The sequence below is a fragment of the Culex pipiens genome, chromosome 1 (assembly GCF_016801865.2).
Source record: "Culex pipiens pallens isolate TS chromosome 1, TS_CPP_V2, whole genome shotgun sequence".
Taxonomy (NCBI): Eukaryota; Metazoa; Arthropoda; class Insecta; order Diptera; family Culicidae; genus Culex; species Culex pipiens.
In genome coordinates, this window is record NC_068937.1 from 45,438,793 (window position 1) to 45,465,108 (window position 26,316).

The 26,316-nt window shown below is 33.6% G+C and overlaps 1 protein-coding gene and 2 long non-coding RNA genes across 4 annotated transcripts in view; 2 read left to right on the forward strand and 1 right to left on the reverse strand.

Annotated features, from left to right (window-relative positions):
• The window catches only part of LOC120426070 (RYamide receptor-like), a 347,566-nt gene that overhangs the window by 111,465 nt on the left and 209,785 nt on the right, over positions 1–26,316 (forward strand). The window lies entirely within an intron of this gene.
• LOC128092398 (uncharacterized) lies at positions 1,252–2,930 on the forward strand. The gene is made up of 3 exons (XR_008211728.1): positions 1,252–2,158; positions 2,219–2,285; positions 2,347–2,930. It is a non-coding gene; the product is annotated as an uncharacterized LOC128092398 (long non-coding RNA).
• On the reverse strand, positions 13,037–13,709 carry LOC120431633 (uncharacterized). The gene is made up of 2 exons (XR_005607930.1): positions 13,594–13,709; positions 13,037–13,531 (listed from the first exon to the last, which is right to left on the reverse strand). It is a non-coding gene; the product is annotated as an uncharacterized LOC120431633 (long non-coding RNA).

The window sequence follows — 26,316 nt, forward strand, 5'->3', positions numbered from 1 at the left end:
ATTTGCAATCAAAAAGTACTTTAGTGAATTTTTGATAAAGTGCACCGTTTTCATGTTAGAACCATTTTTAGGTAACCTTTTTTGAAAATAGTCGCAGTTTTTCATTTTTTTAAAATATTGCCCATGTTTGCCCACCTTTGAAAAAAATATGATTGAAAAGCTGAGAAAATTCTCTAGATTTTGCTTTATTGAACTTTGTTGATACGACCCATAGTTGCTGAGATATTGCCATGCAAAGGTTAAAAAACAGGAAAATTGATGTTTTCTAAGTCTCACCCAAACAACCCACCATTTTCGAATGTCGATATCTCAGCAACTTTAGATCCGATTTACAATGTTAAAACATGAAACATTCGTTAAATTTTCCAATCTTTTCGAAAAAAATATTTTCAAAAATTTTAAACCAAGACTAACATTTCAAATGGGCGTAATATTGAATGTTTGGCCCGTTTGAAATGTTATTCTTGATTTTAAATTTTTGAAAATATTTTTTTCGAAAAGATCGGAAAATTTCACGAATGTTTCATGTTTTATCATTGTAATCGGATCTATAGTTGCTGAGATATCGACATTAGAAAATGGTGGGTTGTTTGGGTGAGACTTAGAAAACATCAATTTTCCTGTTTTTTAACCTTTGCATGGCAATATCTCAGCAACTATAGGTCGTATAAACAAAGCTCAGCTTTTCAAACATATTTTTTTCAAAGGTGGGTAAACATGGGCACTATTTTTAAAAAATGAAAAACTGCGACTATTTTCAAAAAAGTTACCTAAAAATGGTTATAACTTGAAAACGGTGCACTTTATCAAAAATTCACTGAAGTACTTTTTGATTGCAAATTCGATTTTACATCGAAAAATGAAGTTGAAAAACTTTTGCGACCAATATTTCGATTTTTTGAAAAATCTGTATTTATTCAAAAAATCATAACTCGGTCAAAGATTTTTTGCTCATTCTGGAAATTTCTGAAAAGTTGGCATTTTATGTCTTCTAAAATATTAAAAAAAATAAAAAATAAATAAAAATAATGTTTTTTTGCAAATCAAGTTTTAGTGACAAAAAGTTAAATTAAAAATCACCAAAAATTTTTTACCGTGTATCATTTTTTTTCAGTGTAGTCCATATCCATACCTACAACTTTGCCGAAGACACCAAATCGATCAAAAAATTCCTTCAAAAGTTACAGATTTTTGAATTTTCACATATCATTTTTGTATGGACAGCTGCCAAATTTGTATGGAAAATTAATCTAATCTAATCTAATCAGACCCTAGCGCAGCCAATCTTTCGAAGGGATCCTGGAGAGTGCCTTAGGTTAGATGACGCCTAGCACTCTTCTTGTCATTTATTAACATTTGTAGTGCGCCATTGCATCGGAATGCATTGAAACATCACAAGCGTTAAAGCGGCCAGGCCTACTGCGTAAAGCAGTATCGCAGAGATGACTCGTAATTGGGTTGAGTTTGAGCACTGAGTGTTCGAACAACAACACAATTCTGAATCGACAGGGGAGGAAGAAGCGTGGGGACACACCACCATACGCTCCGAGATTTTGGTTGTATTCGTTGGGAGCACACCCAAAACTGGCAGCGCTAGTCCGAGAGAATGATGGTCTCGAGTCGAGAGAATAGTGGTACCATTCACGGACGCAGAGAACACAGCTTGAGATGGGCGATAGAACTATTCTCTCGAGGTTCATTTGCAAAAAAAGTTCATCCGTCAAACAAAAAACCAAAAGTGTCGACAACGGGAATCGAACCAGAGACCTTTGACAAACCAATCCAATGACTTAGCTGCCTCGGCCACCACAGCTTGGTGACCAAGGAGAAGTCAGAAGTCGATGTATGACACTTGTTGGAGATTTATTGATTCAACTAACGAATGAACTCATTTGTTATGATGGTGTGTGTTACGGAGCGGCGCGCGCTGAGTCTGCAGAAAATACTTCTCGGCGATGCAAGAAGCAACCCACCGAGTCTTGAATCAGCATCAGCTCACGTCGTCCTCGCAGCTGATGTACAGATACGTCAAGTTGGATGATTTGTTGAAATTGAAGTGATCGTAAAGGAGAAAGTGGGAGGACGTTGTGATTTCTTTGAATATTGAAAATTCACGCGAGTAAATCGTTCTTTTTGCTTTACTTACGGTAGCTTAACAGTAAGTCACGCAGTTATTTAAATTTGAATTCCTAATAACGATCCTAAATATTAATTAGAGCTCACCACTGGGACTTTGTAAGGGCTGCTGAAGAAAGTTTTTCTGGTCAAACGAAGGTGTCCAGAAAGTGAGTACGAGAGTTTATTTTTATTAAATCTTAATCTAAATTTGTTAAAACCTTAAACTAGAGCTGCGGACTGACTAGATTTCGCACAAGCACGACATTGCCTACCTGTTGGAGGACATACACGGATAGGGTGACCAATGTACGCAAAACTAACCTTAAACCTAGAATTACTATTAATTTGAATAAATTTAGCTTTTAGCGATTCCACATCAATCAACGGTGTGCTGCTCAAAAGAACCCGAAAAAGTCCCAACAGTGTGAGTTGGTACCATTATTCTATCGATTTTGGCACTGAGCCCTCAATAAATTTTGAGAGAACGATTATCTCGATTCTGAATTTTGGGTGCACCATGCTAAGAAGGTTTGGTACTCCGGGACCCTCTGGGATGGGACATTGTATTTCCACGAGTGCCCTCGACTCTATTTGCCGTGGTTATAGCGCCACAACTCGCTCTCTGTAACAGTATTCCTAATTCCAGTCTACGTTCACCAAGTCTTCGTGGCCTAGTGGTTAGCATTTCTGCTTACCAATCCAAAGGACGGAGGATCGAACCCCGCCTCGAGCGACTTAGATTTTTCATGCATATTCATCATTTCAAATTTATATGTTCTTAACTTTCTCGTTGGGAGCAGATGGGAATCGAACCCAGAACCATTCGCTTACAAAGCGAACACCGTAACCAGTCAGCCACGGCCGCTCCTCCAAATTTGTATGGAAAATTAAATGGACAAACTAATGATGCAAAATGGCTTCTTTGGGCATACCGAAGGCACCAAAAAAGTTTCAGCTGGATTAAAAAATACAAAAAAAAATCGAATGACCGAAATCTCAGAGAATTGCTCATGTGCAAAATAACCTAACTCCGGTACCAGTTTTTGCATCATCCTAAACTCTAGCCTTTTTGGTCCCCAAAATCATATCGAAAAATTTCAAAAAAATCAAAAGCTTTTCAGGAATATACTAGGGATTTTTTTTGTCTTCTTCAAAGTTGTTGGGTTTTCCAATCCAAGCCACTTTGTTGAAGACACTACAATTTTATCTTGCAATCTGCGCTTTCTACGACCAAATTTAGAGAAAGCATTTGAGCAAACCTTAAAAAATACAGTTTTTTTTTTTATTATAGCAATTCAGGGTTGATCTTAGAGAAAAGAGATGTCGGGCGCTTTTACGGTTCAAAAAACTTTTTTTTTGCTTAAAAAATCAATTATGACTTAGCGGCCAAAAGTTACAGCCATTTAAGGTAAAAAAGATGCAGAATCTCGAAAAACGCGCAGGCCAAACTATGCGCTATGTTACATTTGAAAGGGGAGATCTAGCACTACAAAAGCTGAAAATCCGGGGGTATATTTCTTAAATTTTCGTCAGTTTCTAATGAATTGTTATGAGGTTCACAGTTTTACTCATTTTGTAGTAAATATTACTCAATAAAGATGTAATATTCAACCAACAAAATTTTCAATTTTCCAAAATTCACCTTTTTTCTGTGTAGTTTTAAAATCAACACTTGAGTCAAGGTATGTAGATCAGTAAGGTAAGGGATGTCCAGGTGTCAAAATAGTTAGCACGAAACCCGGATTTTATATGGAGATTTTCAGAAAAGTGAAAATTTGACCATTTTCCGGGCAAATTTCACCGGATTTTTTTTAGGGTTGTTAAGCATGCCAAATTAAACCGAAATCTTTTGAAACAAAAATATTTTTTTCAAATAAATTCAACTAAACGCGTTTTTCGGTTCAGTTTGGCATGCTTAACAAAAAAATCCGGTGAAATTTGCCCGGAAAATGGTCAAATTTTCACTTTTCTGAAAATCTCCATATAAAGTCTGAGTTTCGTGCTAACTAACTATTTTGACAACCTTACTAATCTACATACCTTGCACTTGAGTCAGTTACTGACGTTATTACATTTATATTCCAAACGCGATTATGGTTAATCGAGCCTGTTCTGTAACTGTGAAATATTTTTGAAATTAACAACAAATATACATTAACTCAAATGCTAAGTTTTCAAACTGGATTCTCTTAAAAAAAAATCAGAGAGTTTTGCCATGTTTCAGCGATTTGTAAACAGATTGAAATAAAGCACCTAGTACGTTTTAAACAATTGCTTGAAATGCTCAAATGATTGTTGAACATTCTCTGCGCTCTTTAAAAGCATCATATTCAATTATGAGAAAACACAGCTTGATAGCAATCCAACGCTACAATCCAGAAACGGAATAACTATTCCTGGCTGCCAGACACCTGATGCATCAGTGCTTCTACTGGCGGATATTGAAATCAAATTACCCACCATTAGGTGCACTTTCGATTCAACTAGTAGGTTGTGGTTCACTGTTAAAAATGTTATTGTTTTTCATTTGATTAAAAATCTAGTAATTTCCAATATTTTCAGAAATCTTTCTATTTTTTAGATTTTTGGTATAAAAATGTATATTTTCATTGTTTTTCATAGTTTGCCAAAAATCAACCCTCATGTTTGCACACACACTCCAACCCCTAACGAGCATCTGCTTGTGCAATCTGCACTTGTGCAGCGTGTGTCGAAATGGTACGGCATGCGAGATCGCCATAGCATGGTTCCAGGAAGTGCACCTTCCTCGAAAAAAAAAAAAAACGAAAAATCTCATCGAAATGCCGGAATTCCATTCACGAACGTTCGCGCGCGCGCCAAGTATCATCTCTCATAAATTTTAAGCACTCTTTCGGAGCCTCTCACTAACGTGCATTGCACATGGTTCCAAATTGAGGCTGGAGTCGAAACGATGGTATGCACTATCGACGACGAAGGGTTTGGGGCTTTGTGTTGGGCTTATTTAGGAGTTACTTGAGATTAACAGGGCTGTTGAGTCGGCGCCTCGGTCTGAGTCGTAGACGATATTGAGTCGGAGTCGTCAACATTGCTTATCATCCATAAGCTAGAGTCAGAAGCTTGAGTAGCAGTCGGAGTCTCCTCAGTTCTGCACCCAAAATTTAGAATCGAGTGAATCGTTCTCTCATAATTTATTAAGGGCTCAGTTCCAAAATCGAAATATCATTTGTAAATTGAAACATTAAATCTCCAACAAGTGTCATACATCGACTTCTGACCACTCATAGGTAACCAAGCTGTGGTGGACGAGGCAGTTAAGGCACTGGGTTAGTATGTCAAAGGTCCCTGGTTCGATTCCCGTAGTCGACACTTTTTGTTTTTTGCTTTGACGGATGAACTTTTTTTGCAAATGAACCTCGAGGGAATAGTTCTCTCGGCAATCTCGAGCTGTGTTCTCTGTGTCCGTAAATGGTGCCACCATTCTCTCGGCTCGAGGCCATTATTCTTTCGGACGAGCGCTGTTCTGTTTGGGATGTGCTGAAAACTATCTTTTGCTTTTGAATTTTAAAAGAAAATTGAAAAAGTATTTTTTTGTGTTTTAAATTGTCATAAACCAAAATTGTGCAAACTTACCCTAATTCAGCACTGCTTGTAAACCTATATGGAAACATCAGATGTGCATTTCGGCTATAATTGGCAATACTTCCTGGACCATGAACCCTCCGATAACCAATGCAATGTGAGGACAGTGCTTAGGTCAGCATTGCCGGCCAGTCGTACTTGACCATTGGGATTTAAAAGTTTCGCAAACGTAAGGTTATCCGCTTTATGAAGTTGCGAATCTGCTACATGCTTCCTTAGGTTACTTCCATTACCTGATAAAAAGCTGTAAATGAACAGCCTGTCGTGTAACATGAATGCTCAAAATTGTAATTACTTATTTCATTGTAGCAATTTTCGAATGTGAGTTAAAGTCACTCATATGAACAAAACCAAGTCTCTGCTAAAACCACTTCAAACTAGCTTCTTTGTACCAAACTACATCAAACAACATTATCATCTCACTGTTAACGATATCACACCCCTCGCCCCATCGAAAAAAAGAAGAAAAAAACAGAAGCCCAACCCCAAACTGGGCCCAAAGAGCAGCGTGGAGCTGATGGCGATATACTACACTAATAAAGTCGGCCCCCCCATAAAAGTAAATTTACAAACTTCCGGCTCCTAATGGGGATTTAATCACATGGCTTGTCCAAAAGTGCGAAAAAAAATATCACAGAGTGTCGTTTCAAATTTGGCTCTCATTTCCTCAGCAAACCCACCCTGGAGCGGGGTGGGAGGGGCGGCGTTATGTAAGTTTTGGGACTAGCATCTGATAAGCCAAGGCCGAACCGTTTTGGGTAACCCTTAGTTTACAGCTATTTGAAAAAAAAAATTGTTATTGCCAAAAAATATCAGATCTTCTTAAATAAAAAAAATGATTGCAAGAAAATAGAGAAAATAAACCAACTTGATGAGCCATGGGTTAGCTGGTGATATTATGATGAGGCTAATTTAACTGGTGCCCCAACCAAGTAAAAACAAACCCGGCAAGACATTTCGGAGGTTAGTCCCGGCAGCAGGGGTTATCCCCGAGGCGTTTTGGGACAAGTGTCAACACACGTTCGGTTTGGCATGGACTCCTTGTCCGCACCGGACTTTTTAGTTTGCTTTACCATGTTTGGAATGATTTTGTTCATGGTGATGAAGAAGAGAGAAATCAAAGACAGCTTGAATTTTTATTAAATTTCAAAAATATTATTTTAAGAACAGTTTGATTAAGCTTAACAGCATTTCTCAAACAGTTGAAAATTATGTGAATTTGCAAGTTGTTATATTACGCAAATCACCACATTTTTGATCACTTTTTTCATTCTAATGCAAACAAAATAATCTGACAACGATTTGATACGATGGATCGACTATGGTCCCCTTGGAACGAGCTGTCAAGTAGGATACTTTCTGTCAAGAAGGGCTGTGAAGCTAATTTTTAAAAATTGAATTTAAAATCCATTTTAAATCCTTTGCGGTGATACAAAGGGTCATTGTACTCAGAAAAAAAACTTTATCGTTGTGAGCAATAATATCACTAATTTAGGCTTAACTCAAGCATCTAATTTATACTGAAAAAAGTGACAAAACACTGATAAATTTACACATTTATGGAACAATTTGCACTTTTTTCTGACATTAATGATGTGCCCATTCCCAGATGTAATATTATCATGATTGTTTTTACTGTTTAATTAATAGTTTGCAGGTTTTAAATATTATTTTAAAACTCTTGATTTCTATCGAAAAGTTGTTTAGCTGCAACATTGAAAATCTCAAGGTTTGAAATCATTACCCTTGTGCAGTGTTGCAAATGAGTGATAGAAAAGCTATCAATTGATTATCTCTGAACCAAAAACATCCGAGAGTATAGCGGTCGTCACTATAGCTTGTGAGATCTCTTCTTGTGTCTCGTGATTCCCAGCGATGTCATTCTCCCTCTATCACTCCTCCCCTTCCCTCGACTATGCGCTCTCACCGCTGAGTCTCTCAATCTCTCCGAAAACTGCAATGAGAGAACGCGAGATAGCGATTAGGAGCCGACCACGCATGACGTCCCGTTAAACTGCGTTTGCAAAATCGGATTTGTGGCGGTTTTTGTGGTTACGGTAGGATGATCGTGGAAGCGGGAATGAGAGAGAAAAGGAAAATGTCAATCGCGAGTTTGTAAACACGAAAACGTGTTCGGCTTTCTTCGGTGCTGAGAGTTTCAATAAGGAGAGCAGAGCAGTTGTATTTGAGGCATGAATATTCAGGCGGGATAATTGTAGTTGCTGAGAGTTGATATTTTGATATTTTAACAACCCTGCCCTTGTGTTGTAACAGTAACAGTAACTATTGTCGCTTTCCTCACTGAGGTAAGCTTAAATCCTGCTCATAAAAAGGAATTATTTTTTTAGATTTAATGCCATTATATCTATTATTTTTTATTTTTTTAGGTTGGATGTTTACATATTTGTTTTATGTGACTTTGTTGAAATTTGCTGAATAAAATGAATTCATACATTTTCATTTTTCATTTTCCCTAAGTTTCTTTCTTTTTCAAATCTGTGTCCAAAAATTCAAAATTTGTAATATGCTTAAGGGGATACACACATGTAGAAAATCACAAAATTTCATATTACAGAAAAAAATTTGAATTCACTAAAAACATGATTTTCAATCACTCCTGATAGTTTCATGAAGATATTACATGATTAAACTGAGTTAAAGACGATTTTAAGCTCAACATTTTGCCATGCACAAAGCGGACTGTCAAACTTCCTGAGCGTTTTTCTCGAAACACCAGGTTGATTTAGGGGTGACACGATATCTCGAGATGGGATGGACCAAATTGGCTGAAATTCGGAGTGAAAACTCCCAAGACATATCCCGTGTGCATGACGAAGCCCGATTTTGAAATTTGCCTTTTAAAAAAATACAAAAATCAAAAACTGACAATTTTTTGTATGAAAAACACAACAATATTTTTATCTTTTTTTAAAATAAGTTTTTTTGAAAATCGGCCTTCGTCATGCACACAGGAACGGTTTAACGAGTCTTCACCAAAATTTTGAGCCGATTTAGTGAAGGCAGTGTTGAGATATCGTGGCACCCACTGCTGACTTCAAATAGCTATACCTCGGCAATGATACATCCAAATGTCTTTAAATTTGTTTTGATAATAAATGAAAAAGTATATTTTTATGCTCTGAATACAGATTTTAACTAAAATTAAGTGTGTGCTCACACCAACCTCTGACTTTTTTTTGTCGATTTACATGTATGTAACCCCTTTAAAGAGCTCTTAGACTATTCGATTAGAAATGCAGAAAAAACCTTTTTTGCAATGCAAAGTTAAACCGATTCAACAAGTTTTTTCAATGTTAATTTTTTTTTGCAATCATTTCTTTTGCCCCCTTCTTTTTCAAGGTACTTTGGACAGGGGAAGGGGGAACTTGAAATAAAATTATCAATGGCCTTATTGAAAAATAGCAAGGACTCATAAACTTTAACAAAATATCATTTTTAAGCACTCTAATTTGTCTTATTTGCAATGTGGGTATCAAACTGCGATGTAAATATAGTAAAATACAACAACTTTTACAAATAATTTATTGTATTGAAAATAATTAAAATTTAATTCTTCGCGTTATGAGCATTAAAAATTTAAATTTTTGCAAAGATTTTCATTTGATTAAAGTTTTGTAACATGCTTAAATTTTTCAAAAAAAAAAAAACTAAAATTTTCCAAATTCCTACAATTTTAATAGTTTTGACTATGGTTAACAAAAACGAACCATTCGAATTAGGAAAACTTTAGTTTATTTTTTTATAAATTTGACCATATTCAAAATTCTTATGGAATGAAAATCTTTGCAAAATTTTAATTTTTTGATTGGGAGATTCAAAAAAGTTTATTAATGTCACTTTACACTCTACTGACAATTTCAGTTTTTTTTTATTTCCCTAAATTTAGGAGGTACAATTTTAAGGTTTTCTAAAAAAAAATTGCCTTCAGATTTTCGGCCCGATTGTGAAGAGAAATAAATATTTGCAACCATTTTTTTAAATACTCTAGTTTGTACTTGAGTATTTGCAATTTAAGTTCTAATGTATTGAAGATCTATTCCAAACTTTTCAAAAAAATATGGTTTTTTAGAACTTTTTTGAGTACCTACAATTTTTAACTGAGGCCGTTGCATATATTTTTAAGTTTTCAGTTTATATTATCCCTCTTAAAAAACGGACCGAAAAATCTGAATCAGAAAACTTTAAAATTTAAACCTCTTGAATTTAGGAAAATTAAAAAAAAAAAACTAAAATTGGCCTCCAACAGGTTAGCCACCGGTACGGTGGATCACGGTGTCAAGTTGAGAGGGTCAAAAAGTGTGTATTCAGCCGCCATTGTCGACGATCCGGTGAAAGGACGTTGCGACGGCCTCAAACCGGTGGTGCCGTAAAATTATGACTCTTCAGCACTCTTTCAGAGTTAAATGGAAGAGTATCGTCATAGTTTGTGATAGACTGGTGGACTGATTAAGATATTTTGTTCGTAACAGTTTACAGTGTTGGCTGATTTGTTTTGAGTCCGCCAGACTATTCCAATAGTGACACGACACTCCAGTGAGGTGATGAAGGTGTACTGTCATAACACGCATAAAAACACATAACGACACATGAAAAGGCTGTCATGCCCCCTCTCTCTCTTTCTCCGTAAAGTGTGGCAGATCGGTCGTTGGATGTCACTTGACACCTGGGTCAACTCACGGACCCACGGATGAACTGAACCCCTTGCCGAGAAGCCCTGAGGCCTGTAGGTACTAGCAGAGAAGGACTTCTGAGGAAGCCGTTTTGGGAGGTTGTTAAACGTGATGTGCGGCGGGTGATTGGAAATCGCCGACATGACATTTTGACGTACTTGTTGTATATTTGCATCGCGATAAGTCGACGCGGTGGGAAGGTCGAATTGGAATCGACTTTAATAGCTTGTAATTTTGAGTGGTTCTTTTTATTGGATTATTTGTGCAATTCCATGTTGCCTTGCGGTAAATGTCATATATCATTGGACAGATACGTAATCAACCCTAATTGCCCAACAATCTTGACCACTACAAAGGTCCTTCCAATCCTCCAATAAAATCCAACATCCTGAAATAACCATCCAACCTGCTGTCCCCGGAGGTGACAAAATGTGGCCATAAAGCCAGACGTTCCCCCAAGATGGACATCATCGTTCCGTCACCGGGCCCGCCGTTTCCACTCGCTTTGAGTGGCATTATTGCAGTGCAAAATTGTCGCTTTTCGGACGGATGACACCGCCGAATATGACCTTCATTAGTCGTGCCACACTAATGGACGCGGACCATTAGGAGGCCAGATTAGAGCCGCAGAAATTTGATACCAACTTGAACGAGGACGTTGCGGGAGGAGGTCGGACCTTCGGTGGCCGGGTATTGTCTCTAATGAAGCTAAATGCATGGTCAATTTGCTTGGTGACAAAAAGTGAAGTGATCAGTGAATTTTGTACTATTAAATTTGAGGTAAGATGAAGTGAAAACAAAATCCGCGTCCGGAACAGTTGGGGCGAAAAAATCAATCCAACAAACTGTTGAATTGCTCCAAACTATTGTAGCGTTTAATTTGTTCGAGTGCAATCGGGGAAAATTGAAAACTTTTTAACACAGAACTGCATTGTTTCTTAAAATACTGTATCGAACAATCTGTGCAAAAAGCTCTCGCTTGTATCACAGCAGATGCTTTTTGAAAGTTTTTCGTTCTGGAAAGTGCTTCTGGTTGTGTGCTTTCAATTAGTTTCTATCTGAGTAAGTTGTATTTTAATAAGATAGTTGTTCGAGATTTTTAAAATGAATTTAAAAAACTGACTGTTGTTTTTTGCCTTCCTCACCTTACTGAGGAAAGGCTATAAAATCACTCGAAAAATGAACTTCTTAATTCGATCTCGTAGACCCACCTTCACGTATACCTATCGACTCAGAATCATGTTCTGAGCAAATGTCTGTGTGGATGTGTGTAGGTGGGTGGACAAAAAAATTGTCACTCGATTATCTCCGGACTGGATGAACGGATTTTGACCGTATTAGTCTCATTCGACCCGTCTTGGGGTCCCATAGGTCTCTATTTAAAATCAGCAAGTTTAGTTAAGTACTTCAAAAGTTATGCTAAAAAAACAATTTTGGCGTATGTCCGGAAGATTGTAAAAAGGGTGGTTTTTGCAAGAAACCCTATCATGTTATACATTTTCAGAAAGGTATTAAAAAGACCTTCCCAATGAGCCCAAAACATTGAAGATCTGACCACCCTATCAAAAGTTATTAGCACTTAAGTGTTATTTATACACTTTTTGGAGGCCGGATCTCAGATATTTCAATGAAAATAAGTCCGGGTCCATCATGCGACCCATCGTTAGTTAGATAATCGAAAGACCTTTCAAATGAGCCTAAAACATCAAGGATCTGACAACCCTATCAAAAGTTATTGGCACTTAAGTGTTATTTATACACTTTTTGGAGGCCGGATCTCAGATATTTCAGTAAAAATGATGTCCGGGTGTGGGTACATCATGCAACCTGTTGTTAGTTAGACAATCGAAAGACCTTTCAAATGAGCCTAATACATCGAGGATCTGACAACTCTTTCAAAAGTTATTAGCACTTAAGTGTTATTTATACACTTTTTGGAGGCCGGATCTCAGATATTTTAGTAAAAATAATGTCCGGGTCCATCATGCGACCCGTCGTTAGTTAGATAATCGAAAGACCTTTCAAATGAGCCTAAAACATGAAGGATCTGACAACCCTATCAAAAGTTATTTATACACTTTTTGGAGGTAGGATCTCAGATATTTCAGTAAAACTGATGTCCGGGTCCATCATGCGACCTGTCGTTAGTTAGATAATTGAAAGACCTTTCAAATTAGCATACAACATCAAATATCTGATAACCCTATCAAAAGTTATTAGCACCTAATTGTTATTTATATACTATTTGGAGGCCGGATCTCTAAGAAATTAAAAAGCCGTTGCAGTCGAGTGCGGTTCGTTTCTCTGGTGCGCCTGTTTTGAGTGTTGTTTTTTACGCTTTTACCCAGCATTTTCGCCGGAACGGGCCGGAATGTTTCCCGTAGTTGTGTAACGACCGGAGTCTCATCGGCTTTCGGCCGGAACTGGTTGGAAATGTTTTTTTTTCGGTTTTTCGGAACCAGTTTTTGATTCGTGTTTTGAATATAAGTGTATTTGTCTGGTATACCACATGGATTTATTGAAATGATTATAAAACACAAGATTTATGCTGAAATATACCATTTTTATTTGCACTTTGTCATTATTAAAGCACTTCTATTTGGGCCACGCAGGGAACCGATAGCTAACTTAGAAACACTCGCGCTTGATTCGCACTTGCAATCTCTTGATTGTTTGAATCAATCTGCGTCACCGAGGTGTTGATTAGCGGAGTGTCCCTCAGCTTGATGCATTTATCTTGGGAGACCTTGGCGAGATCCCAGCCGATCAATTCAAATATTGCGTGTTTCGTTGGTTCATCTTCGTGTTTGAGCCCTGACTCCATCTTGCCACCAGGCTTAACGACCACGTGCAGGTTAGTTTCGTCGGTTGACCGGTGCCAGTACCGAGATGTCATTTCCATTGCAAAATCCGCCGACTGCACCAACAGATTGTCGCAAACTTTTGCGGCATTTTCAACCTTGGTCTATAGCAAGGAATCCGCGTTCGTCCCCATCAACCACCAGTCTCCGTCCGTTCCGCCGAGTACTCCGTGTACCCAATCACGAACCTGATCCAAAGCTCTTTTTGTCCGTTCGGAAAAGGGGAGAAAATGTTTTTGGCTGTAATTAAGCACTCGAAATTTTTATTTCTGTCCACATTTTTAAAAAGTGTCAACACCTACCTTATTTAGTAAGCAGAGTCTTCGCAAGAATCATCACCGGCACAACTACGATATTTTTTCGAAAAATCCATCACGGCTGTTTTTTTCTGTACCGTGAAGTGAGAGGCATCAAAGCAACCATCACTTTTTTTGGTAATCGTAAACGAACGTAAGCAACTGCAATTTTTAGTAACAGTATGGAACAACGTTGCCAGATTATTTTATGGGAAATCTGTATTTTCTTAAAAATAAATCTGTATTTTATCTGTATCACGTCAAATTCGAAGCAATAGAAGATTTTTTTTAGACTTTTTACAACAGATTTAAGCATTTGAATCATATTAAAGCATAATTCAATGACTAAATTATTGAAATTTTCAAATTAAATCATTTTAAATAAAATCTGTATTTACAGATTTTTGTGATTTTTGGGATCAAAAAATCTGTATAATACAGATTTATCTGTATATCTGGCATGGCTGGTATGGAAGTGAAGGAGGTGGATTCTGCTGTTATTGTCTGACAGATAAGGAAAATTCGAATGGTAATATTTTGTAAGGGCAAATTTGGCTTATACAGGCTCTGATAGAAATCTGCAGACTTGACAAAAAGTGCAAAGTGCAGTTTTTCAAATAATCAGACTAAATTACTATATAAATGAGAGGAAGGCACCAACCACCTAAGGGTGGATTAAGTAACGTTTTTATCTTAACGACGTCAACACCACACTGCTCACCAAATCAGATCAAAATGGCGATTTTTTCGAATTTAGAATAGATATAAACCACTGGCAGTCGCGTATGTGTACTTTGTACACCCTTTGTAAAGGCACTTGTAAGAAACGCCAAAACATGCGCCTTCCGAAAGGTTTATTTAGTTTTTTAAAATTTAAAAGCTCGAACGAAGAAGTTATTTAAAATTCCAAAATTAGAATCCATTTCCCTATAAGAAAAATTAGAGCACAAATTTGTCATCGATGAAATGATTGATTTATTTATTATTTACTGTAAACCGGTGTGACTTTTATAGGATTTCAATAGATTTTTCAATTGCTATGTATGTTTTTAGAAAAAAGTTGTTTTCAAAAGTGCTTAAAAACATTTTCCTTAGAAATAGTCATTTTAAAATCTGGTGTGACTTTGAAAGTGACTCTATTTTTAATGCATTTTGGCCTGAGAGTGTGCATATTGAATTTGTTATGTCAAAATTACCAATGTTGAGGTTACTTTAAAAATTTCACATGAAAAAAAAAAACAATACAATTTTTACAATTTTACAAATTTTAGCCAATTTGGTACATCCCATCTCGAGATTTCGTGGCACCCGTAAATCAACTCGGTGTTTTGAGAAAAGCGCTCTGAAAGTTTTACAGTCTGCTTTGCGCATGGCAAAATTTTGGGCTTAAATCGTCTCTTACTCAGTTTAATCATGAAACGTTCATTCAATAAATTTTCTGAAATATGAAATTTTGTGATTTTTTACATGTATGTACCCCTTAACTTAGTTCAATAACATTGTATAAAATGTATATAAATTTTAGGTTAAATAAATGAAAAAATTATAAAAAATTAAAATGATTTTTTAATAAAAATATCATTTTTTTAGTTACCAAAACCGATTTTGTGACATGAATTTAAAAATTATCAAATTGACTATAAAACTTATTCTACTAAAAATGTCAATAAATCTGAAGATAATTTTGAATTCTGTTTCATTTGTACTTAGGTAATTCTCTACCAACTCACACGAATTCGGGAAAAGTTGCCCCGACCCCTCTTCAATTTGCGTGAAACTTTGCCGTAAGGGGTAACTTTGGTCCCTTATCCGAGGTCCGTTTTTTGATATCTCGTGACGGAGGGGCGGTACGACCCCTTCCATTTTAGAACATGTGAAAAAGAGGTGTTTTTCAATAATTTGCAGCCTAAAACGGTGATGAGATAGAAACTTGGTGTCAAAGGGACTTTTATGTAAAACTGTACGCCCGATTTGATGGCGTACTCAAAATTCATAAAAAACGTATTTTTCATCGAAAAAAACACTGAAGAATTTTTAAAAACTCTGCCATTTTCCGTTACTCGATTGTAAATTTTTTTGGAACATGTCATTTTAAGGAAAATTTAATGCAAAAGGGATTTTTTTTTTAATTTGACCCAAAAGGGATTTTTTTTCATTTTGAACAACATTTTTCATTTTAAAACTTCGTGTTTTTTCTGACATTGCAGGGTTCTTTTTTAGAGTGTAAGAATGTTCTATAAAGTAGGACAAAGTTTCACGCAAATCGAAGAGGGGTCGGGGCAACATTTCCCGATTTCGTGTGAGTTGGTATAGAATTACCCATACTAAGTCAACCCCGGCTATCAAAGTCGTAATATCGTCATTGGGTCTGGGAGATAAAATTGAGCATACAAAAATGCAGAAATTTGTTTAACCCAATCTCATCGCTCAGACCCAATGTCACCCCTGATGATGGTTTCTTTAGACCATGAAAGGGAAAAATGCTTGATTTTCATTATAATTTTTTAAATGAATTTACCAGTTTTTTTAGTTTTAGTTTTCTTTTTGAATCAAAGTGTATGTGTTTTTTTTCTATCACAAACGAAGACATTTTGAATCCATACAAGTCTCCATAAAAATTAGGAAGCTGACCATACAAGCTGGCCATATTCAAAATTGTACGACGAATTTTCTGATTGTTTTTATGTCCTCAGCAAAGTGGTATATATTGCCAATCGTCGCTTGTGTGCTATCTTGTGACACGTCTGCTGTAAAAAATAGGACGTGTCACAAGATAGCACACAAGTGACGTTATGAGAAAAATAGTTAAGCTTAAAAACAAGTTTCCCCGTTTTTCAAATTCAATTTTCCATAGAAAACAAAATGGTTGCACATACAGTTTCATTAAAATTTTCAAGTTATTTTGGAAAATTTTATGAAAATAGTATCAAAAAATGCTTTAGGTTGCTTTTGACAAAAAGTGGCAAAAAACCCTGTTCGATGGTCGTAAAATATCCTCTTGCAAATATTGAAAGCAGAACTGATCGCTCTCGAACCCATCGATGTCGAAGAAAATCTGCCGATAACACTGAAATGCTTTTAAATATATTCGGAAATTTTCCAGCACCCCAAAAGAGCTAACCCTACATTTTGGCACGTTTTCCCCGAAGTGAGTTCGTTCCCGGAACGTCACTCCTAGCCTGTTTACCATAAATCAAACATGCCAACTAAACACTTTACACTTCGTCAGGCGATTCCTTGTGATGTTCGCACAGCACTCACCGGACGTTTGACGGGACGTGCTGAACCTCGAACTGAAGGCGCCGCCTTCAAGAAGACACGTTCAAAAACGTATAAAAATCTATTGGCACGATAAGTTTCGGAACACGGCTTTCGGAGCAGGCCAAGTCTACCAGCGAGAGATGAAAGATGCTGCCAACCGAAAAGCGGCCTGCCACTCAAAATTTGTTTGTTTTATTGACTCTGTAAGTCGGCTCGATGCGTGATTTTCGGCCTGTCGATGGGGTTGAGCGAAAGAAGACCTCCCTGCAGGGGGTTTTGTCTGGGCCCCGGAAAACCTACCCAGTTGAGGCTGGAAAGGCAGTGATAAAATTAGCGTGATTTTCTAAAAAACTAAAAACTAAAAACTAAAAACTAAAAACTAAAAACTAAAAACTAAAAACTAAAAACTAAAAACTAAAAACTAAAAACTAAAAACTAAAAACTAAAAACTAAAAACTAAAAACTAAAAACTAAAAACTAAAAACTAAAAACTAAAAACTAAAAACTAAAAACTAAAAACTAAAAACTAAAAACTAAAAACTAAAAACTAAAACTAAAAACTAAAAACTAAAAACTAAAAACTAAAAACTAAAAACTAAAAACTAAAAACTAAAAACTAAAAACTAAAAACTAAAAACTAAAAACTAAAAACTAAAAACTAAAAACTAAAAACTAAAAACTAAAAACTAAAAACTAAAAACTAAAAACTAAAAACTAAAAACTAAAAACTAAAAACTAAAAACTAAAAACTAAAAACTAAAAACTAAAAACTAAAAACTAAAAACTAAAAACTAAAAACTAAAAACTAAAAACTAAAAAACTAAAAACTAAAAACTAAAAACTAAAAACTAAAAACTAAAAACTAAAAACTAAAAACTAAAAACTAAAAACTAAAAACTAAAAACTAAAAACTAAAAACTAAAAACTAAAAACTAAAAACTAAAAACTAAAACTAAAAACTAAAAACTAAAAACTAAAAACTAAAAACTAAAAACTAAAAACTAAAAACTAAAAAACTAAAAACTAAAAACTAAAAACTAAAAACTAAAAACTAAAAACTAAAAAACTAAAAACTAAAAACTAAAAACTAAAAACTAAAAACTAAAAACTAAAAACTAAAAACTAAAAACTAAAAACTAAAAACTAAAAACTAAAACTAAAAACTAAAAACTAAAAACTAAAAACTAAAAACTAAAAACTAAAAACTAAAAACTAAAAACTAAAAACTAAAAACTAAAAACTAAAAACTAAAAACTAAAAACTAAAAACTAAAAACTAAAAACTAAAAACTAAAAACTAAAAAATAAAAACTAAAAACTAAAAACTAAAAACTAAAAACTAAAAACTAAAAACTAAAACTAAAAACTAAAAACTAAAAACTAAAAACTAAAAACTAAAAACTAAAAAACTAAAAACTAAAAACTAAAAACTAAAAACTAAAAACTAAAAACTAAAAAATAAAAAATAAAAACTAAAAAAAACTAAAAACTAAAAACTAAAAACTAAAAACTAAAAACTAAAAACTAAAAACTAAAAACTAAAAACTAAAAACTAAAAACTAAAAACTAAAAACTAAAAACTAAAAACTAAAAACTAAAAACTAAAAACTAAAAACTAAAAACTAAAAACTAAAAACTAAAAACTAAAAACTAAAAACTAAAAACTAAAAACTAAAAACTAAAAACTAAAAACTAAAAACTAAAAACTAAAAACTAAAAACTAAAAACTAAAAACTAAAAACTAAAAACTAAAAACTAAAACTAAAAACTAAAAACTAAAAACTAAAAACTAAAAACTAAAAACTAAAAACTAAAAACTAAAAACTAAAAACTAAAAACTAAAAACTAAAAACTAAAAACTAAAAACTAAAAACTAAAAACTAAAAACTAAAAACTAAAAACTAAAAACTAAAAACTAAAAACTAAAAACTAAAAACTAAAAACTAAAAACTAAAAACTAAAAACTAAAAACTAAAAACTAAAAACTAAAAACTAAAAACTAAAAACTAAAAACTAAAAACTAAAAACTAAAAACTAAAAACTAAAAACTAAAAACTAAAAACTAAAAACTAAAAACTAAAAACTAAAAACTAAAAACTAAAAACTAAAAACTAAAAACTAAAAACTAAAAACTAAAAACTAAAGCATGAGCATGAGCATGAGAGATCACCCATGGTTGCCCCTCCGTTGCTGAACAGAACCGTAATATCCTTTCAGCACTACTGATTATAGGCTTTGACGATCTAGTGATGTTTCTCTTATCAACAGCATGTATGAATGCGCTGAAAAGATAAAACACCATGATTGCTAAAGCTAGATCAGTTGCGAATAGGTAACAGTCATTGGCCACCAACGGCGCCCGCCATGTCAGTTTGTAGACCTCGATTTTAAGGGACGGGAATGTTAGTTAGCGCAGGTTGCTACTAGGGCAGCTGATTTACTCTGTGCTTACACCCCACAAGCGCCAGGAACCTGAAAATTTGTTAGTAAGATAGGGTGCTTGGTCAGGATTCATCATAGAAGATGATGATGCGACCCAAAATCATAGTGTTTGTTGAAAGGTTTTATATATTATTCTCAAGGCAAACAATCGGATGCTGCGGATGAGACATTTCCCGTTTAACTGTTGTTAAATTTTAAATGAAATGGTTTCATCTTAGACAGCCGGCTGTGGAAAGATAAAGCCAAATAATGTTTATTTATAGAATGAGGTGTTAAACGCAATGCTGCAATGATAGCGTAGTCTGATTTTTAATCATATAACCATTTAATTCATAAATTTGTTACGGAAACGACGCTACGAACTCAACCATCAAATGCCTTCCGATCTTCTTTCTGTTAACTAGATGAGGTATTTATTATCGTTGCCTCTCGAGCTACGATGCTATGGAGAGGGCTTAACACACAAACAACCGACGTCGAGCCCTCCGAGCTACGGAGCTATGGGAAGGTCTTTTCAACACAAAAAAAAAGACTCGCACACCACACAACGTTCTTGATGAATCAAAATATTATTTAACGCGATAAAACTAACGAACTCAACCGTCAAATTGCCTTCCAACCAGCGATGACGAAGAAAGGGCACTTTGCACAAAAGCGCAACCACCCGCTTGCACTGACGGAACATTACACACAAACAGCCACACAAAAGAGACGAAAATTATCGCGAAAAAACAGGACTGCGCGTCCCCAGAAGCACTGAACTTATGACGGCATTATTCAATTATACTGACCAATCACCCCATGCACACAAACAGCCACACAAAAGAGACGAAAATTATCGCTAAAAAACAGGACTGCGCGTCCCCAGAAGCACTGAACTTATGACGGCATTATTCAATTATACTGACCAATCACCCCATGCACACAAACAGCCACACAAAAGAGACGAAAATTATCGCAAAAAAACAGGACTGCGCGTCCCCAGAAGCACTGAACTTATGACGGCATTATTCAATTATACTGACCAATCACCCCATGCACACAAACAGCCACACAAAAGAGACGAAAATTATCGCAAAAAAACAGGACTGCGCGTCCCCAGAAGCACTGAACTTATGACGGCATTATTCAATTATACTGACCAATCACCCCATGCACACAAACAGCCACACAAAAGAGACGAAAATTATCGCGAAAAAACAGGACTGCGCGTCCCCAGAAGCACTGAACTTATGACGGCATTATTCAATTATACTGACCAATCACCCCATGCACACAAACAGCCACACAAAAGAGACGAAAATTATCGCTAAAAAACAGGACTGCGCGTCCCCAGAAGCACTGAACTTATGACGGCATTATTCAATTATACTGACCAATCACCCCATGCACACAAACAGCCACACAAAAGAGACGAAAATTATCGCTAAAAAACAGGACTGCGCGTCCCCAGAAGCACTGAACTTATGACGGCATTATTCAATTATACTGACCAATCACCCCATGCACACAAACAGCCACACAAAAGAGACGAAAATTATCGCAAAAAAACAGGACTGCGCGTCCCCAGAAGCACTGAACTTATGACGGCATTATTCAATTATACTGACCAATCACCCCATGCACACAAACAGCCACACAAAAGAGACGAAAATTATCGCGAAAAAACAGGACTGCGCGTCCCCAGAAGCACTGAACTTATGACGGCATTATTCAATTATACTGACCAATCACCCCATGCACACAAACAGCCACACAAAAGAGACGAAAATTATCGCGAAAAAACAGGACTGCGCGTCCCCAGAAGCACTGAACTTATGACGGCATTATTCAATTATACTGACCAATCACCCCATGCACACAAACAGCCACACAAAAGAGACGAAAATTATCGCGAAAAAACAGGACTGCGCGTCCCCAGAAGCACTGAACTTATGACGGCATTATTCAATTATACTGACCAATCACCCAATGCACACAAACAGCCACACAAAAGAGACGAAAATTATCGCAAAAAAACAGGACTGCGCGTCCCCAGAAGCACTGAACTTATGACGGCATTATTCAATTATACTGACCAATCACCCCATGCACACAAACAGCCACACAAAAGAGACGAAAATTATCGCGAAAAAACAGGACTGCGCGTCCCCAGAAGCACTGAACTTATGACGGCATTATTCAATTATACTGACCAATCACCCCATGCACACAAACAGCCACACAAAAGAGACGAAAATTATCGCAAAAAAACAGGACTGCGCGTCCCCAGAAGCACTGAACTTATGACGGCATTATTCAATTATACTGACCAATCACCCCATGCACACAAACAGCCACACAAAAGAGACGAAAATTATCGCTAAAAAACAGGACTGCGCGTCCCCAGAAGCACTGAACTTATGACGGCATTATTCAATTATACTGACCAATCACCCCATGCACACAAACAGCCACACAAAAGAGACGAAAATTATCGCAAAAAAACAGGACTGCGCGTCCCCAGAAGCACTGAACTTATGACGGCATTATTCAATTATACTGACCAATCACCCCATGCACACAAACAGCCACACAAAAGAGACGAAAATTATCGCGAAAAAACAGGACTGCGCGTCCCCAGAAGCACTGAACTTATGACGGCATTATTCAATTATACTGACCAATCACCCCATGCACACAAACAGCCACACAAAAGAGACGAAAATTATCGCAAAAAAACAGGACTGCGCGTCCCCAGAAGCACTGAACTTATGACGGCATTATTCAATTATACTGACCAATCACCCAATGCACACAAACAGCCACACAAAAGAGACGAAAATTATCGCTAAAAAACAGGACTGCGCGTCCCCAGAAGCACTGAACTTATGACGGCATTATTCAATTATACTGACCAATCACCCCATGCACACAAACAGCCACACAAAAGAGACGAAAATTATCGCGAAAAAACAGGACTGCGCGTCCCCAGAAGCACTGAACTTATGACGGCATTATTCAATTATACTGACCAATCACCCCATGCACACAAACAGCCACACAAAAGAGACGAAAATTATCGCGAAAAAACAGGACTGCGCGTCCCCAGAAGCACTGAACTTATGACGGCATTATTCAATTATACTGACCAATCACCCCATGCACACAAACAGCCACACAAAAGAGACGAAAATTATCGCAAAAAAACAGGACTGCGCGTCCCCAGAAGCACTGAACTTATGACGGCATTATTCAATTATACTGACCAATCACCCCATGCACACAAACAGCCACACAAAAGAGACGAAAATTATCGCTAAAAAACAGGACTGCGCGTCCCCAGAAGCACTGAACTTATGACGGCATTATTCAATTATACTGACCAATCACCCCATGCACACAAACAGCCACACAAAAGAGACGAAAATTATCGCGAAAAAACAGGACTGCGCGTCCCCAGAAGCACTGAACTTATGACGGCATTATTCAATTATACTGACCAATCACCCCATGCACACAAACAGCCACACAAAAGAGACGAAAATTATCGCAAAAAAACAGGACTGCGCGTCCCCAGAAGCACTGAACTTATGACGGCAATATTCAATTATACTGACCAATCACCCCATGCACACAAACAGCCACACAAAAGAGACGAAAATTATCGCAAAAAAACAGGACTGCGCGTCCCCAGAAGCACTGAACTTATGACGGCATTATTCAATTATACTGACCAATCACCCCATGCACACAAACAGCCACACAAAAGAGACGAAAATTATCGCGAAAAAACAGGACTGCGCGTCCCCAGAAGCACTGAACTTATCAAAAAAAAAAAAAAACTAAAAACTAAAAACTAAAAACTAAAAACTAAAAACTAAAAACTAAAAACTAAAAACTAAAAACTAAAAACTAAAAACTAAAAACTAAAAACTAAAAACTAAAAACTAAAAACTAAAAACTAAAAACTAAAAACTAAAAACTAAAAACTAAAAACTAAAAACTAAAAACTAAAAACTAAAAACTAAAAACTAAAAACTAAAAACTAAAAACTAAAAACTAAAAACTAAAAACTAAAAACTAAAAACTAAAAACTAAAAACTAAAAACTAAAAACTAAAAACTAAAAACTAAAAACTAAAAACTAAAAACTAAAAACTAAAAACTAAAACTAAAAACTAAAAACTAAAAACTAAAAACTAAAAACTAAAAACTAAAAACTAAAAACTAAAAACTAAAAACTAAAAACTAAAACTAAAACTAAAAACTAAAAACTAAAAACTAAAAACTAAAAACTAAAAACTAAAAACTAAAAACTAAAAACTAAAAACTAAAAACTAAAAACTAAAAACTAAAAACTAAAAACTAAAAACTAAAAACTAAAAACTAAAAACTAAAAACTAAAAACTAAAAAACTAAAAACTAAAAACTAAAAACTAAAAACTAAAAACTAAAAACTAAAAACTAAAAACTAAAAACTAAAACTAAAAACTAAAAACTAAAAACTAAAAACTAAAAACTAAAAACTAAAAACTAAAAACTAAAAACTAAAAACTAAAAACTAAAAACTAAAACTAAAAACTAAAAACTAAAAACTAAAAACTAAAAACTAAAAACTAAAAACTAAAAACTAAAAACTAAAAACTAAAAACTAAAAACTAAAAACTAAAAACTAAAAACTAAAAACTAAAAACTAAAAACTAAAAACTAAAAACTAAAAACTAAAAACTAAAAACTAAAAACTAAAAACTAAAAACTAAAAACTAAAAACTAAAAACTAAAAACTAAAAACTAAAAACTAAAAACTAAAAACTAAAAACTAAAAACTAAAAACTAAAAACTAAAAACTAAAAACTAAAAACTAAAAACTAAAAACTAAAAACTAAAAACTAAAAACTAAAAACTAAAAACTAAAAACTAAAAACTAAAAACTAAAAACTAAAAAACTAAAAACTAAAAACTAAAAACTAAAAACTAAAAACTAAAAACTAAAAACTAAAAACTAAAAACTAAAAACTAAAAACTAAAACAAAACTAAAAACTAAAAACTAAAAACTAAAAACTAAAAACTAAAAACTAAAAACTAAAAACTAAAAACTAAAAACTAAAAACTAAAAACTAAAAACTAAAAACTAAAAACTAAAAACTAAAAACTAAAAACTAAAAACTAAAAACTAAAAACTAAAAACTAAAAACTAAAAACTAAAAACTAAAAACTAAAAACTAAAAACTAAAAACTAAAAACTAAAAACTAAAAACTAAAAACTAAAAACTAAAAACTAAAAACTAAAAACTAAAAACTAAAAACTAAAAACTAAAAACTAAAAACTAAAAAACTAAAAACTAAAAACTAAAAACTAAAAACTAAAAACTAAAAACTAAAAACTAAAAACTAAAAACTAAAAACTAAAAACTAAAAACTAAAAACTAAAAACTAAAAACTAAAAACTAAAAACTAAAAACTAAAAACTAAAAACTAAAAACTAAAAACTAAAAACTAAAAACTAAAAACTAAAAACTAAAAACTAAAAACTAAAAACTAAAAACTAAAAACTAAAAACTAAAAACTAAAAAACTAAAAACTAAAAACTAAAAACTAAAAACTAAAAACTAAAAACTAAAAACTAAAAACTAAAAACTAAAAACTAAAAACTAAAAACTAAAAACTAAAAACTAAAAACTAAAAACTAAAAACTAAAAACTACAAACTAAAAACTAAAAACTAAAAACTAAAAACTAAAAACTAAAAACTAAAAACTAAAAACTAAAAACTAAAAACTAAAAACTAAAAACTAAAAACTAAAAACTAAAAACTAAAAACTAAAAACTAAAAACTAAAAACTAAAAACTAAAAACTAAAAACTAAAAACTAAAAACTAAAAACTAAAAACTAAAAACTAAAAACTAAAAACTAAAACTAAAAACTAAAAACTAAAAACTAAAAACTAAAAACTAAAAACTAAAAACTAAAAACAAAAAAATAAAAACTAAAAACTAAAAACTAAAAACTAAAAACTAAAAACTAAAAACTAAAAACTAAAAAACTAAAAACTAAAAACTAAAAACTAAAAACTAAAAACTAAAAACTAAAAACTAAAAACTAAAAACTAAAAACTAAAAACTAAAAACTAAAACTAAAAACTAAAAACTAAAAACTAAAAACTAAAACTAAAACTAAAAACTAAAAACTAAAAACTAAAAACTAAAAACTAAAAACTAAAAACTAAAAACTAAAAACTAAAAACTAAAAACTAAAAACTAAAAACTAAAAACTAAAAACTAAAAACTAAAAACTAAAAACTAAAAACTAAAAACTAAAAACTAAAAACTAAAAACTAAAAACTAAAAACTAAAAACTAAAAACTAAAAACTAAAAACTAAAAACTAAAAACTAAAAACTAAAAACTAAAAACTAAAAACTAAAAACTAAAAACTAAAAACTAAAAACTAAAAACTAAAAACTAAAAACTAAAAAACTAAAAACTAAAAACTAAAAACTAAAACTAAAAACTAAAAACTAAAAACTAAAAACTAAAAACTAAAAACTAAAAACTAAAAACTAAAAACTAAAAACTAAAAACTAAAAACTAAAAACTAAAAACTAAAAACTAAAAACTAAAAACTAAAAACTAAAAACTAAAAACTAAAAACTAAAAACTAAAAACTAAAAACTAAAAACTAAAAACTAAAAACTAAAAACTAAAAACTAAAAACTAAAAACTAAAAACTAAAAACTAAAAACTAAAAACTAAAAACTAAAAACTAAAAACTAAAAACTAAAAACTAAAAACAAAAAACTAAAAACTAAAAACTAAAAACTAAAAACTAAAAACTAAAAACTAAAAACTAAAAACTAAAAACTAAAAACTAAAAACTAAAAACTAAAAACTAAAAACTAAAAACTAAAAACTAAAAACTAAAAACTAAAAACTAAAAACTAAAAACTAAAAACTAAAAACTAAAAACTAAAAACTAGAAACTAAAAACTAACGAGAAAACGGGAAAACGAGAAAACGAGAAAACGAGAAAACGAGAAAACGAGAAAA